Below are 17,181 nucleotides of genomic sequence, written 5' to 3'. Positions count from 1 at the left end.
TAATACACACATTATTTGCTTTGTATATGATCATAGGCAAACTTTCAAATCCCAGGTTGGCTCTCTTCCTTGCCACACAGAAAGCCTTCCTGCCATCCACTAATGTGAGTTCATTCAGTTAGAAATTATTTCAATACTATCCTAAACACCATAAGTTTGTATAGACAAGTCTACATACTTGAAAATCACATGGTACCTCCAAAATCCAGGTGTTGAAATTGTTGTTTTGGAGGCGGCATTAATTTGGATGCATTCATTTCATCTGTGGGTTTTTTTAGATTGAATTTTTTTTTTAAATATGATGAAACATAAGACCTTTCCAGATGAATATGTTCTGCTAAAGAAAGATTTAATATGAATCTATAATATTCATGCTCCATTTTTTAATAATGTAAATCTTTCAGAGTGTTGACTGTTCTAAAATTCTGTAAGATATATAATAGAGGTCATTCAAAATGAAAGAATAAAACTTTGTGTTCAAAATGAAAGAATATAACTTCCAAATATTTAAATGCAAATATTCTTAATTATATTCCATTGCTTAAACTGGAGCTTGTAGACATTCAGGGGCAAATGAACTTGGCTATAAAAGGTGGAATAAAAAGAACAAGAGAGATTACCAGTATGTATTGACACTGTGTACCTACTATGTATCAATTAGGTGTTGTGCTTCTGACCAAAAGGTGGAAACATCTATCTTGTCTCCTGCACTCTACTGCAGGGAGAAGTTTTTCCTTCCTTTTATGCTTGTCCCACCCTCAAATACTGCACCTTCTTGGACTTTAAACTGGCAGAAATGAAAATGATACATCCCATACTTATTTACTGGGAACTTAGAATACACTAGAGAAATAGGCAACTGCATTCTCATGGTTCCTGTAAAATTTCCACCATGTGCTAGGTGCCTACAATGCATGAAATAATATCATTCTCTCTTATATTTAGGACTTTCATTATGCACAAATGTCACTGTAATCCCACTGGACAAAGACAACATTTTGGTTTTTTGCTCAGTGGCTAATAAATGCATACCAACCCTAACTATTGAACATAAAATTCTCTTAATAAAAATCTTTTCTTATAAAGAAATTCTATAAATGTAATGCAAAAGTCTTAATACATACCAAATTCAAACTATTCCTGGTAGTAAAGGCAGACAGAAGGTTAAATTTCACTCCAGAAATTTACTTCATCCTTAGCGATAACATGGAACTCAGGAAGTTACTTCTCTTACAAAGAACTAGCATTTATGCTTAAGACTAAAATGATTATTTTTAAAGTACCCATTTTACAATGCAAATGTGTATCTAAATTAAACTCAGTAAAAATAAGCATTTTAAATTGAAGCTGCAGTAATGATTTTATGCAAGACAATAGGAAAAGTGGTTCTTGAATGTGAACACAGGGAAAACAGATTTCAAATTCCTTCTAGGTGTCTTGAAGCTTTCTTTGTTTCCCAGCTCTGTGCCTTAATGAATGGGCATATGCTTAACTGAGAGCCCATGGCTTTGAAGTTGTTCTACAAATCTGAGGCTATTCTTCAAGGTCATAGCCAAAAAAAAAGGTGGAGTCAAAAGTAGAAACAAAAGCAAAAAACTGACAACTGGTCTACATTGCCAAGCCCTGCCTTAGCACTTGGAATATGGGACAGAAGCAGGAATACAGGCTCACTAAGCCAGAACAGCATCAAGAGTCTTTGTAACAAAGACATAGGTACAACAGAGCATTTTAGACACAGATGAATGACAGAGAAGGGCAATACAAGACACAGCAGCTTTACAGCAGAAAGGAGGGCTCTAAAGAAGAGTGGGGAGGTGGGGACAGGATAGATGGATCATTGAGGAGAGGTGGAGAGAAGGAAAGACCCCAAAGGGAACTGGGCTGTGAGCGAGGTCTTGGTGGAGGAGACTGTGCTGGGGGATATGGGGGGCAAGGGAAATCAAGCAGATATACATATTCCTTTCTGGGCTCTGCTGATCCTGTTATACTATTTGTTGTCAAATCACATCTTGCTCATTATCCTTAAATGATGCTTTATGAAATAGCTAGCCCAAAGTAAAGAGGATTAGACTATACTCGGTATTTAACTCTTCCCAGATATTAAGTTGCCACACTCAGGACAATTATGTGTGTGTGCATGTGTGTGTGCATGTGTGGGCACATGCATGCTCCTATGTCATTAGTTTGACTGGCTTTTCTCATAAGACCATTTGATGTAAACTAGATTTTCTTAATATAAAGTCAGAGCTTCACTGAGCACACTCATTACATAGTTTTCAGTTGACCTTACAGAGAAATTGTAGAGGTGTATTGACATTTCTTTGAGGAGTATGAACTATTTATCTGCCTAACTAATCACATTTCAGAAATTCATTCATCCAACAGTCCTGAAACATCTAACACCATGCCTGGTGGTAGGCATGTTGGCCTCCATATCAAACTACTGGCCTGGATCATGACCAGATGGATGAATTGACATTGGAAAGAAAGGGTTGAACCACTTCAATAAAGTTGATGAGGAAAATTCCCATGATCTAAGATACTATTTTTGGTTTATTGTTATTCTTGATAGGATATAAGCTCCCTCAGAAGGAGGATGGACAGAAGGGAGGAAGGAAGGACAGAGTAAGGCAAGGAGGAAAAGGGGGACGGAAGAGAGAACTCAAACCACTGCATTCTTCCAGAGCTGGAAGGAAGAGCAGCACAGACTTATATGTTCAACAGCTCCCTTCAAACTCGGGAAAAAGTGAGAGGTACAGCTTGTGCAGTAGGCTACCAGAAAATTGCCTTTCTTGGGGGTCCTCTGACTCAGTAGAGAAAAACAGGGATGAATTGGTAGAGACTTTACTCCTGCTAGAATCATAGCAATTATCTAGCCTATGTAAAGAGTAGTTCACCTTGGAAGCATTTTAGAACTGAGTTATTCCTCAAAGTATCTCAAAGGCACGGAATGTGTTGCTATATTTGTTACTTGGGGGAGAATGTTGATAGGGAATGGCTAAGTGGCTTATCCAAGGGCCCAAAGTAAAACTGGTGAGTCGCAGAACTAGTTCGTCACCAGTTCATTGCATCGTTACCCTTCAGATTTTTAGGCCACACCAAAATTGAAAGAAAAACTGCATTGTTTTTATACCGATTAAAATCTGCTGTGCTTCAAAAAACTACAGTCTATTGGGTTTTTGTCCTTAAGGAAAAAGTTCATGATCTCAACTAAACCACACAGTTGAGCTAAAAATAGAATGAAAGGAATTATTCCTGACTTTTCAAGTGTAGCTTCAACTAAAGACAGATGCCATTGGTGGATGTAAATGAAGATGCCCCCAAACAAACGATGTCTTCCCTTTCTGGAGATCCTATTAAGACAGTAGGGTCCTAGCAGCAGTAAATCTGGCACAGAGGAATCCATAAGACTGTATGTATGGGTGCATCCTGCATCCTGTGTCTATGAAAGATAAAAGATTGTGTTTTCATTTGCATGGTTTGCTGGGTTTTATTTGGCAGATACAATAATACAGGCTACGCAGAGCCCATAAAACAAAGTGAGAACAGCAGCTCATTTGGTGGCAGAATGTAATGGTTTATGGCTCACGGACTTACATAATTCATCACAAACCTTTATGCCTATATTTATTGTTGTTTAAATGAAAATCAAGCTCTCAGAGCCATAAGGAGGAATCTGGTCAGAAATTTGTCTGAGATCCTTTCTTCTTACACAGCTTCTGAGAATATCAATCTGCAACACTTAAAAAGAGCTACAGAAATTACAAGAGTAAGCATGCCTTACCTCAGCACATTAGTACTTCATTTCTCCAGTTCTGGTTCCCTAAACAACTCTATAATTCCCGCAGAATGAGAGTGAGTGAAGACAGGCCTTGGTCATGAGTCTGACTCAGAATTCCTAGTTAGACACACAGAAGAGTCGGAGCAATTTAAGCCATGGTTAAGAGATACTGTTTAACATTCAGATGATGTTTAATATGAAATAATATCTGGACAGGAGGATCACTAGGAAGGGGGTGTACAAAAGCAGGGTTGAGTCATGTGATATTGGCCCCAACCATTTCACACAAGTATAGTTTCTTCTAATAGTGCTATATGTATTTCTTTTATATCATATTTCTAAAAGAAGAGTTTTAAATTTATTATTTTAAATCACTTTGTTCTTGTTATGTAGCAAGAGTGAAAACTTTGGCTCTCAATTTTGAATGCTCAAGACAGTAGATTTTGCTGTTTTGCAGGAAGATTTTTTTTCTTATTTTTAAGATTCAAATCTGAAATATCATTTGTTAAAAAGAAGACTATACCATATTATCAAATCTGGATAAAGTTTAAAAATATCAGTGATGATCACACCAATTTAGTGAAAATGGAAACTATATGGCTTAAAACAGATGTGCAAAATAACATTAAAGTTTTATTTTCTGCAGATCTCATACAGCAACATATATAATACTGATAATATGAACATATATTTTATAATGTTAATTAAAATTGCATACCCTTCAATGAGATATAAAGGTTTAGTATTTCTGGGCTATTGTAATATTTGTAATTAAAATAGTCTTGAAAATAAAAGAATGTATTAACTCTTAATCATTTTTAAAATGACCAGCATATCCTCTCTACACAAGCTAAATAAGTATGAAAGTAAATATAAATACATGGCCTAAATTTTACCTACCATGAGCAAGTAGCTATTTTTGAAACTGGGTTATCCCTCTTCATTTTAGACATTCTTCATTATTTTTAGGTAAATCAATATGGTATTAAAGTGATTAGCTCTAACTTTCCAAATCTTTAGATTATATGCCATTTAGGTTGTTGCTATATACATACATGAACCAATTTGGAGGGGAAAGATAAATTTTTTGCAAAAAACCATTTTAAACCACAGCTAAGTGCAAGTAAATAATTCATCTCTTCTAAATAATGAGATAAGATAATTGACAGACTTCATCTTGCTTTGATAGTAACCATGATGTGTGTGTGTGTGTGTGTGTGTGTGTGTGTGTGTGAGAGAAAGCATAGCTTTCATCACACATTTCTCATGTTTAATAGGAAACATACAAAGAAAATAAGTAAATCAAGGAACAAGTAGGCTACTATATATTTTCATTTCAAATGAAAACTTACTGTTAGAAATGGATTACAGCCTTGTGTATTTACTCGTCAAGAAGATGTTTCATTGCAAATCCGTATTTATCCTTCAATCAGCTGATTTGATGTCCTTGCAGTAGTTGCAGGGAAAAATCTGTCAAGTGGAAAGGAAAAAAAAAGGTAAGCTAAGACTGGTAAGGAGAAGAAAAGAGAAAAAGAGAAGAAAAGAAAAGCAAAAGGGGAAAAAAGGAAGAAAGGAGAATGGAGGGAGCCAAATAGAATTAGGCAAAGTTTTTAGGAACAAAACAGCTTTACAAATTTTTAGTTAATTCATTTTTTCCCCAACATATGCTTTTTCAAAATTGGAGACAATACGCCCTAATTTTTTAATTTAAAAGCAAATCTCCTTCATTAAACTAAAGGCATCTGATGCCTTGTAAACATGAATATTCAAATTCTAAAATCTTCATAGCTAAAGGGGTGAGGCCACTCTTTTGGACTGTCATTCCCTGAGGGCTGTGTGGATTTCTGCAATGAGAGAAGCGAGTAAGAAAATAAACAAAAAATTTTCTTTCAGAGACATGCTAGCATGAAGCATCATCATTCTCTGAACTGCCTGTTCGCAAGGCAAGTATTGACAGTTTGGTCAGTGTGAACATCTCGATTCTAGTATCTGCAGTGAGTGAATGGAGTAATTTATGTTTTTCCCACCTCCGTGCTATGTGCCTTCAAACCTCATCTCCATCACAAACTCTTTTCTTTACTTTTTCTTACTTTTGAGTTCTTAAAGTATATTATTATTATCACTTTTAGTATTGCAATCTCCAATAGTCCTTATTTTCACTCAAAATTACAATACAGGGGACTATGGCCAATGCTATGCAGATGGCCAAATAGATAATAAAGACTCAGTTCATGAATAATATCCACTCAGAAAGAGGACAAAAGCAACAGGAAAAAAAGAGCCCAAATTGGACAAAATGTGCATGCTATATTTAAAAAAAAAACACACACGCGATCATTGTCAGAGATCATTAGGGATGCCCTGTAGTTTTAATGATATGCCAGGGGCACCAATTTGATGTGACTGTTTGCTCTAATAGTCAATAAAAAAAGTCATAACTGCCATCAAATTTAAATTTAATTTATTTTCTACACAGCCCTTTCTGTTTTCCTTGTTTTTTTTTCTTTTATAACATTAACACTTTTTTTGTTAAAAAATGTGTGAAAGATTAATTTGTAGAATGAAGGGAGCTGTGGGTGCACAGCACAGGACAGATGGCATGGGTGGGACATGACAGTTTTCGTCTGTGGCATCATCTTTTTGTTGCCGTTGCAAGTGAGCAAAATAAAGCTACTGCTATTGCAATCATTTTTTGGGGGGCCCCTCAGATAAGGTGAGTTGCTTGTCTTCATGCCAGGCCCTACGCATGGGGACACTGCCACTCTCTACCCTCTGACCAACCCACTCACGAGCACTGTTAGTCAGCCTGAGAGCACTTGAATTTTAAAATTGCGTCTATGTAGAATCCACTTCGTATACAACAGAATGGAATGTGTTCTTTCTGGGTGAGCTGACTGTTTTGGAAATGAATTAAGATCTCTTCTCTCCGAGATCCTGCATTGTAAACCTAAACACATGAAACCATAGATGCAAAAAGGAATGGATTCTTTTCAAGGAGGGAATTTTGTGTTTTTTTTTTCCCACACTGGTCAAAAATTCTATTCACATTCCAGAGAAGGGGGACATGGGGCAGGTTTATATTCAAACATTTGCTTTCTGCCTTGGAACAGCCCTGATTTACACATAAGTATTGGAGGAGTTTGCTATTGTAAAGGTTCTTACTGAAAACTAAAGGCATACACCAGAAAATTGCTGTCATATGGCACACACAGACATTCCAGGAAAAAGTAAAACTTTGAGAAGACGGAAAAGGGGAATTCAGGACACCATGTGGGAGGGAAGATGCAAGTTCCTTTTTCTGCACAAAGGGATCCATGAAGAGTATCTCCGTTTCCCTCTTCCTCATTAGCTAAACCAGACTCCAAAGACAGGATTTGGGAACAAGGACGGGTGAGTCAGTGATGGCACAGGAAATGGTTGGTGGTGAATTCATGGCAACACAAGCTTTGCCTGAAGCAACTTGTTCATAGAGCCTTGCCTCCAACTGGTGCTCCTGCTTAGGAAGGCAGGGTGACCACAGAGGGATGTTCACAGCCACTGAACAGAACACAAAATTCTTCTGTGGTCACAAGGCTGACTTAGCCTTGAGATCAGGGTGATCTGGTGGATGGGGCATCCAGGATACCAGTCATTTTATATTTTTGTGTACTTTCCTAACTAGACCGTAGGCTTTCTCAGAGGGCCAATGCTCCACAGAGGGCAGTGCTCCCTGAATGTGCTCAGTTAGCACAGCAGCACAGGGGATGGACCCACAAGGGGCCAGGAAGGAGGCAGCGTGGGAGGGTGGTGGCGAGCATGGGCTTTGGAGGCGGACTCTTTGTACTGGCCAGCAGGTTGCCCCTGCCTGTGTAAATGTCAGCACATTCTGTTATCATGTCTCAGTCTTAGTTTCCACTTCTGTATAAGCATGGACTTCACCAGAGAGTTTCTGGGGAATGACAGAGAGTGGTTTATAAAGCATGAAAACAGTGCCTGCCGGTAGGTAACCAGCCCACTTCCTAAGAGTCACTTTTTGGGCTTTCCCAACACCTGATGCCCAAACGTACTCAACACCCCAAATCTTCTATTTCACTAGGGTGGCATGCAGAGACAGTGTTGGAATGCACACAGTTGGATAGCCAATGAGAGAGAAAGATAGGTACAATTTTAGAACCAAATACACAGTATAACATGGGGGGTGCTGATGTCATAGGTAGTTGGGGGACAAACAGTATACATATTACATGCCTGTAAAATCATGTACACAGAAAGGAAACATGAGAAGAAAGGTGTCTACCACACATCTGCTTTAAAGAGAGTTAGACCTTTGGTATTTATTAGTTTCACCAGAATTTCTCCATGATTCAATATACTAGTAGGCATTCTAGAAATGGAGTACAGCAAATTCTTGCCATTCACTCAAACACATGCAAAGACATAAGCCAACTCAGAACAGAGAACATCTATCCATAAATCAACACCACAAAGACTAGCTTTACTTAAATTGAAACAATTTCAGACCCTGTTGTTTATATGCATACTCACATGTAATTACTTATTTCTATGCATCCTGAAACATAAAATGTAAAGTATCCTTACTCTTCCTTTGTTGTCTGATGCAGTTATGTTCATGCCCAAAACACTGAAGAAAGGTTAATTCACTAACTTCAGAGGAATTCTGATGGGCTGACAAGGGTGGGAATGGTAAGCTATATGCATTACGTATTTTTAAATAGAAACAAATATTTGTACATATTACATAGATGTATGTCTAAATTGCATTCTGTTTAAGTCAATTTTTCCTTCACAAAAAGAGGTTTGTATGTAGTAACTGTAGAAAGGGCTTCTGGAAATCAACCTCTGCATCTGCTTTCCCTTTCTTCTTTAGTAATAAAACTCTCAGTTTTTACTAAGCACATTGCTGCCCCAAATAAAAACTATAGTTCCCAGCTTCCTTTGCAGCTAGGTTTATCCATATGATAAGTTTTGAAAAATGACAGAAGTGGAAGTGTTTTGTGGCAGTATGTAGGAAGCTACCTCTAAAAAATAGTTAATGGGCCTTTTGACCCCTTTCTTCTCTGTCCCTTTCTCCTGCCTGGAATACGGATGGGATGGCTGGAGCTTGGTCTCATATGATGGACCACGAGAATGAAAACTACACTGTAGGGAGACTGGAGCAGTAAGCTGAAAGAAACTTCTGGATTTAATGTCTTCCTAGAGTAACCACACCAGACCAGGACTACCTACCTCTCAGCTTTGTTTCTATGAAAGAAATCATGTATATCTTGTTTAACGTCTGGCCATTTAGAGTTACTTCACATGTAGGTAAGCCACACTCTTCTAACTGATGCTTTATATCTGCAGTTTTCTAACACCCAGTGGCAAGTAAGGTCTATGTTGCCACTAAGGCGTGCACCTTTAAGTTGAATGTATCATGTAAACACAGCAACATAACAAAGGCTATATTTAAATAATAGATTTTAAGATATTTAGAAAAACACATACTTAATAAATGTAAAAATATTAGTTAGGGAAAAGTAATGCTAGCTGTTAGAACAGTCAATTTCACTCCTAACCCCAATCCCAGTGGCATAGTAAACAAAGACTATGTATGATGTAATAGACTACTGTGGACTGTTCGGGATGGAGGAAGAATGAGGGAGCCTCTGTTCCATGGGGTTATTCAGAGATCAAGGCCTTTTCTATCTCAATCATCAGAGACTCAGGCCATTTTCCATAAATGGCTTCATAAGTTTGAGCAGAATAGACAGTAAGTGTATAGGATAAGACATGGGAGATTTTTAATGGCCCAGGCCTGGAATGGCATTTGATGCTCTACCCACATTGCTTTAGCCAGAACTCAGTCAGATGGCCTAAACCAACTGAAAGAGAGGTGGGAAATGTAGTTGAGCTGTGTTCCCAGGAAGAAGAGAAGGGACAAGAGAGCTAGTTCTCTTACCTAATAAACACACAGAAAATGTAACTCCCAATATCCCTATTCCTAACTTCTGTTCTAAAGGCCAAATTGAATGAGGAGTACATGCTCAAGGATATAAATAACTGTGTAGGAAAATATTCTTTTTATGGCATTTTAATATTGCAACATCTAAAACTCAACATTTCTGACCATGAAAGAGGAGCTCCCCAACAGTGTGGCTTCAATCATAAGTTCAGGCCAAATACTGTTCTTTTTAAAAAAAATTTATTGTAGAGAGAGAGAGAGAGAGATACTGGACATCTTTAAATCATTCTATATAGGGGTTATAACAAAGCATTATAGATTGGTTATGGATAGAAAGGATCAAGTCTGATTCTTTTATTTTTTAAAACTAGTATATGAAAGCCTTCCCTGTAATATACTTAGTTCAATATGCTTTTTTTAAAATCAATATTTTAAATAGAAACTCCAAAATAATTTCATAGCTAGATTACTTCAGAGGTCAAACAAAATATTTGTCCAACATGAAGACTTCTTTTTAGTTTCTTTTCAGCTTTATTGAGGTATACTTGACAAATAAAAATTGTATATATTTAACATGATGTTTTTGCTTTGTTTTTGTTTTTTCTTTTTGACTTTTGACCCCTTTCGCCCATCTCTTCAATCTCACACCCAGTGGAACCACTCATCTGTTCTCTGGATCTATGAGCTCGTTTTGTTGTCTGTTTGGTTGGCTTTTTGTTTTGTTCTGTTTAGATTCACAAGTAAGAGAGATCGTATAATATTTATCTTGCTCTGTCTGACTTACTTCTTTAAGCAAATGCCCTTGAGGTTCACCCATCCATGTTGTCACAAATAGCAAGGTTTCATCCTTTTCTGCCATCTACTATTCTTTTGACTTCTACTATTTCCCCTTCTCCCTATTCATGTGCTTTTCCCATAGAGGAGGGGTAATTCTTTAACATCTATGGAGGACATAGCAAAATTTTCCATAGGGCTTTGTATTGCTGAGAAAAACAGTTAAACCACATCAAAGTGGTGGTCTGGGAATGGATTGTTGGAAATAATAACGGACTGTTAAGACCAACAGAGCTTTTCCATTTCTTCTTATACTATTTTGTGCTTATGTGCTATTTGACACTTGTGAAAAATTAAGATCATTTAGGGTATTTTTAATAGGGTCAGACCCTCCAAAAACAGATTGAGAGAGGAAGAGAGAGGGGTAGGGGAAAGAGATGATAGATAAATAGGTGGGTGGGTGGATGGGTGGATACATAGATAAAACATCATTTTTCCTCTGAAAATCCATCCTTATTGTTTTATTGAGCCGTTTCCCTCAATTCTAGGCACTTACTAAAGACAACCCACTTGAGGAAATGTGACTGAGAGAAAGAATAATAAGTGCAAGAGGAATAAAGTCCAAGAGTTCAACCAAATTACTACTTTGTAGTTTGCATACTAGGAGAAGTTATTATCCATCACATTTTATCTTAAGAATCCTTTCTTCATTTTTATAAGTTTGCAACCTCCATATTCAGAACTGTCCAGATGTTGTTACTATTAACTATTATTTCCTTTCATAGTTTGATTTTGAAGGTCCACCCTCTTCCAGAGGTTTGAGGCATATGATAGGCAGAAGGCAAATTTTAGAGTATTTATCTATTTCCCAAGTGAAATATAAAGCAAGTTTTAATGTTTTGGATTGTCCACTGGAAAGATGAGTGGATTTTATATTTTTGTATTAATGAATGAAATCTGAAGTATTGACGTTCATATAGAACAAAAGAAGAAACTGTACAAAAATGCTTTTGTAGAACCAGAAGAATTTTAACTTCAAAATGAAAAGCCTTTTGATTTTTCTGTATGTATCAAGGAAGCCCTGATTTAGGCTCACTGGGCCACAAATTAGGATTACTTGCTACATATCTAAAAATTCTGCCATGTAGTGGGCCTCAGGTAGTTTTTGAGTGAGTATATGTGAATGACCAGGACCCCAGAGGACTGAGAGAAGAGGAGTGTGGTTAGAGACAAGAGTTGCTGTGTTCTTTACCTTCAGTGAGAAAGACAAGGAGACCCAAGGCTGCGAGCCCGGCAGGATCAACACCTGGACAAAAGGGATTCTACATCTCTCAAAAGACTAGTAAATAAAGTTCCCAACCTGGAAGAGATTCCTCCCCTCTGATCAGCCACAGGGAATTGCCATGCATCTGCCAGAGTTTTGTAGCATAAGGAGAGATTTTTTTTGGCTGCCTGACTGTGGCTCTGAAGTTTAGGAGAAACATCAGGGATTCTGCAGCCTCCCTATGCTTTTGGTGTGAGGTCAGAACTGGGCTAATCCCTCCAGACCCTCAAATTCTGGGCAGAGATCACTAATTCATACCCTTTAGTGCTCATTAGAATCACCTGGGGGCTTTTCCCAAAATACTAAGCCTGGGTAGCTCAGACTTACTGAATCCAAAGCGTTTGGTAACATGAGTTGGGACGTGGCATCTGGAATTGTGCCTTAAAAGCCTCCCTGTTGAATCTGTTACTTGCCAAAGATTGAAAAATTCTGACCCACCTCTGCTCTGCAGTTGAGTGAAATTCAGTTCAGCAAATCAGAGCTTTGAATGCAGTTGTCACAGCTTTCGGTCACCCACTTGCTATAAAAGGACTAAATCCATGTTCTCACCTTTCAGTGACTCAGTGACCAAGAGTAAAACATTTCACCTAACTGCAGCTTCCACCCCCATCTTGAAGAGGCAGAGCATAGCCTAGGCATCTTTACAATGTGCCATTGCCTTAAATGCTTACGACGTACCTAGCACCTGACTTTTGGATTGAGTTCCTGTGAACACAGGAGCACACAGAAAGGAAAGACTGCATGAGTGCAGGTGGACTAGTTAACAAACAGGAAACCAGAACTCACAGCCTGGCTACTCATTTAATACCATGAAAGGAATTAATGGCATTTCTTAGTAAATAGCAAGGTTGCATAGATGCAATACAATAACTTTTTTTCCACTGAGAAAGTCCAGAAAGTAGATTACATCCAGTTAGAACAATTTGGTCTACAACCAAAGACTTTCAAACAAGATCCCAAAGTCAAATACTGGGTTGCTGTTATGAGACGATCAAATAACTAAAAAATTGGATCATCCATCACCATTTTTCAGGTTCTTTTTATTATTGCCAGCACTTTAACAAATTGCAGACAGAAAGAAACAAAGGACTGCTTGGGATTAATATAGTACAGTATTTTTTTATTTGGTCTGCTGTCTTTTTGAAATACTGATTTCCAGCTATTCCAAGACTTTTGATATAGATCAGTTAAACTTTAATGAACAGAGTCTTCTAGACTAGTTTGCTTTATTCTAACAACTACAATGGAGTGTGCTTTTTTTCCCCCTCAGTAGTTTATAAATGGTCCATATAAAACTGCCCACTATCTTTTTATACATACTAAGCTCATTATTGAAAAATTACACCCCCTCAACCTCCAGGCCTTTCTTCATCTAAATGAAACTCTTTGCATTCAAGTATATATGGCAGGAAAAATCAGCAAATACTAATGTTTGAACCCCAAGGGGGCAGCCTGCACACAGATGAAAATATGACCATGCATGTACACAGTATTTATTGCATGACACCAGGCCTAGAGGACACATGGAAAGCCTGCATAAAAGATTTCACTCAGAGAAGTAAAAGAACAGTGCTGGGATATATACAAACTCATATATGAACTCAAAAAATTCACTAGAAATCCTGACATTGTTTCAGACCACAGCATAAGATTAATAGTACACAAACCACCACACACTTTTTTTAAAATTTACATTTAGTTAATAATACATGACAAACTTTGCAGTCAGATGTCGAGGCAGCAAGCAAAACAAGTTATTTTTTGGAGTCTAGCCAAGGACCATTTGCTCATTCATGAGTGGGTTCTAAGAAGGCCAAAGCCGAAATATCAAGACAGGCCAGGCCATTATCTGAGCAGTGGATATACTCACAAGGGGAGTGCCGTCGGCCACACAGGAAACTAGATGAGAGACAACGTGTGGTTAACACAGGCCCATTACTATTACAAGAAAAACAACTACAAGCATAAATGCTGATGGTGGTCACAGCATTTTGTATTCAAAGAATGGCCAATGGATTAGTTTGGCTAAAGACCTGGCCAAGGGGTCTAATGTGCAAAATTCATCTGAAGACTAATTTGCTTCCTAGGAAAGAGATTAAGGTGAGGGATGAACAATAGCAGCAATTACATTTAATACTGAAACATAATTTACTTGGTTCCTATTTTGCCTAACTGCAGCCAGAGCAGCAAGACCATGCTTCCAGTTCTCATCAAGACGAGTTATGGCAAGTCAGAAGTTATTTCAGGCTTGCAGAACGCCTTTTTTGATGTGGTATAACTGCGGTCTGTTGGGAAAGGACAGCAATAAGCAACGACTTGTGGAGTTACAGAAACAGATGACGCCTTCATTCATTTGCTCAAGAAGACTTTGTTGAACTCTTTCCACGCGGCAGGTACACTTTAGGAGGGAGGGATACCAAGACACACAGCGCTGCCTCTGCCTTCTAGGCCCCTTCATCCACACTTTGATTGATGGGTCACCACCATCGTCTTCATCATACCATAATGTAAACAAATCCTCCACACAACAAGTACAGCTCCTAGAGTTTCCCCTAAGAGAAAGGGACTGAAACATCTATCTGCCCTTGCCATTGATACTCATTTTTGGATACTGATTCTCATTTCAACTAGTACAGCAGGAACAGGTTTGCCAGCCACACTTCCCCTTAGGTGGAGCCACTTGACTAGTTGTGTGCAATGGGCTGTGACTCTGAATCTCACAGGTCGAAACTCAGAAGAGGCAGGCTCCGCCCTCCAGCTGTCTCTCTCCTTGCCAGGACAGTCAACAAGGCCTGATGACGGGCAGGGCTGCAGCATCAGCCTTGACTGTTGAGTTCCAACGTGGGGGATGGATGCCACCCACAGTGGACTTGAGTGAGTAGTCGTCCTCTGTGGTGGTAGGTTACCGAGACTCAGGGGCTGTTCTTTACTGCAGGATAACATACTTATCCTGCCCAATACCATTACTAATGCTTGCATCACTTAGGACTTCTACAGGAGACAAGGAATCACTTCCATTGATGGAAGGAACTTTACGGATCAATCACAGACTCACCCAGTGCATATAAAATTCCCAGTAGAAAACCCAACTCTCTCCCCGTGTCTTTATCTCTCAGTGGATTGCACCCTCACTGACTCTTGCCAGGATGCTGGGCTCTGACAGCTGCTGCTGCCTCATACCTGGCTCCCTGGGGCACCCAGACACCTGCAGGTATTCCAGCCTCAGGGTGACCGGATCTCCTTTATCCTCAGTGCAGTGGAGGCAGTATTGGGATTTGCCAAGTGGAGCCTTATTAGTGAGAAATGAAGATAAAGGAAGTACCAACGTATAGAAACGTAGGGGTTTGCCGAGTGTAGACTTCTAATCAACGTATATTTGAGCCTCCTCTTCCAGAACATTGGCAGGATATTTTCTGATCCTTGGATTCTGAATCCATTGAGTTAAGTCATGCCTCAAGCAGCAGGGGAGCTCAGGACACCTCAATTGACGGCCAGATGTTTATTCACCCACAATTACGATGACATATAAACCACACTCCTTTCCATAGGACAGTCATACTCCATATGAACACTACAACTCTTCAAGAGCAATCTTCTCCTTAATAATTAATTTGTGATTTTACAGCACTTTGTATGTTCAAAGGAATAACGATAGAACTGAGAACAATAATAGTCATCACCATATTTTAAGCCCATTCATGCACAGAAAAGAGTAAGGAAGTTCTTTATAATGTAAATTGTTCCTAAGCCCTAGAAATTCAGTTTATCCTTACAAACATTACTTAATTTCAAATTCTCCTATTAAAATATTTAATTGTTGGGGCAACAAGCTCCATATTTAATTGCCAATTCTTTCAATATATAAAACTATATTGAATCTTACTTTGGGTGAGAGAAAAGTGACCGCAGATGGTAAGTTAACGCTTTCAGGACACGGTTTAGCTCCCTAGAAGAAGGAAATCACATTTACTTCCTGTTTAAAAAATGTAAGCCCTGTTCTTCATGTATTATGTTTTAATTTACTGTACACCCAATGTGTAACAGGGGGCTCAGAGCATCTACTCTGAAGGTAGATGTGTGGGTTTTATTCCTCCTCTGCCACTTAACTGGTTGTGATCTTGACCAATTTCTTAACCCTCCTGGGTCTCATTTACCTGTAAAATGAAGACTGTAGTTGTACCTACTTGAAGTACTGCTTTAATATAAAAAAGTTAAAGTGTTTGTTGAATAAAAATTAATTCATAACCTAGTTGTGAAATAGAAAGGTGAAAAAATACCAATCCTTGATTCTCCACAAAACTCCAAAGTTGCATGCAGACAAGATATTTTCCCACGCCAACGTCCAAAAGCAACGGGTACAGAAGCTGGTAGTTTGGGGAACTCAAATTCAGAGGACTCTCTAACTGTGGGTAATTACATAGTGGTGAATTAGTCCTTCAAATATGCCAAACATGGATTGAAGATTTTCTAGGGCTATATGGTCTCCTGGGGCCCTGATGGTGAAAGGGAACACCCCACCAGCAAGCCCAGCACAGTGCCCACAAGACCTGCTTTGGGAGCACAGGTGCGCATATGCAATCACAGAAGCCAGACACCAAAGGTTGGTTGGTTGGTTGTTTTTTTGTAAGTGAAGAGCAAACTCATCCTGAACAAAGGCATCAAAACTCATCCTGAATGAAGGTGAGGCCCTTTAATCTCTCTCTTTTAGTGTGACTCTTGATACATTTCACTAAGGGCAAAATACTGCCTCTGTTTTGGTGCTTCCCCAGACCTCACCGGGATGTTAGGTGCCATGTTACTTTCCCAAAAATCTGAAAAATCCTGAGGGCCAAGTCCCATCTGGTTCAGAGGATTTCACATAGGGATTATGGATAAACACCCAATGTGCAATGCTTTCATTTGCAAATGGGGAGGTCATTGACAGCTCTGTGCTGTCTCCAGTGTTGAGATGTGAGCTCCATGGAATCTTTTCTCTTACCTCCTCCAGGCCAGAAGGTGGGAAAAAGAATGGAGCCTCCAGCAAGAGAGGAGTCTTTTCAAAATTTTATAATCATTGTGGAAGTCATTTATCCCAGGGACTGCTGCCAGGAGGTCTGCTGTAAAGATTTACAAAGGGTGGCTGCATGAAGCCCAGGACAGAAGGCTCGGCTGATCAAGCCTGAGGGGCTCAGCAACAGTAATGTAATTCCTCCTCAGGAAGCCCTGGGCTGGGACTTAGCCCCAGAGAGTGAGAGGGCCATTCCCAGGAAGAGTGTAAAGAGAGCGTCAGCTTGGCACGGACCACACAGAGCCCCAGCAGAAAGGCTCCACTGCCTACAAACCATGTTTGGGTTTGCAAGTGATAACTAATGTGTTCCATCT

General features: G+C 39.0%; 1 long non-coding RNA gene across 1 annotated transcript in view; it reads right to left on the bottom strand.

Annotated features, from left to right (window-relative positions):
- LOC140844288 (uncharacterized) overlaps positions 1 to 17,181 on the bottom strand; it is a 36,932-nt gene that overhangs the window by 1,480 nt on the left and 18,271 nt on the right. Inside the window, exons 2-4 of the long non-coding RNA XR_012122446.1 lie at positions 5,134 to 5,251; positions 3,785 to 3,898; positions 197 to 337 (exon numbers count right to left, since the gene is read on the bottom strand). This is a non-coding gene — a long non-coding RNA (uncharacterized lncRNA). The remainder of the gene's footprint in view (positions 1 to 196; positions 338 to 3,784; positions 3,899 to 5,133; positions 5,252 to 17,181) is intronic.

Source organism: Manis javanica, chromosome 11 (assembly GCF_040802235.1).
Source record: "Manis javanica isolate MJ-LG chromosome 11, MJ_LKY, whole genome shotgun sequence".
Classification (NCBI taxonomy): domain Eukaryota; kingdom Metazoa; phylum Chordata; class Mammalia; order Pholidota; family Manidae; genus Manis; species Manis javanica.
The sequence above is the reverse complement of the archived record's forward strand: the minus strand, read 5'-3'. Positions and strand labels throughout refer to the sequence as shown.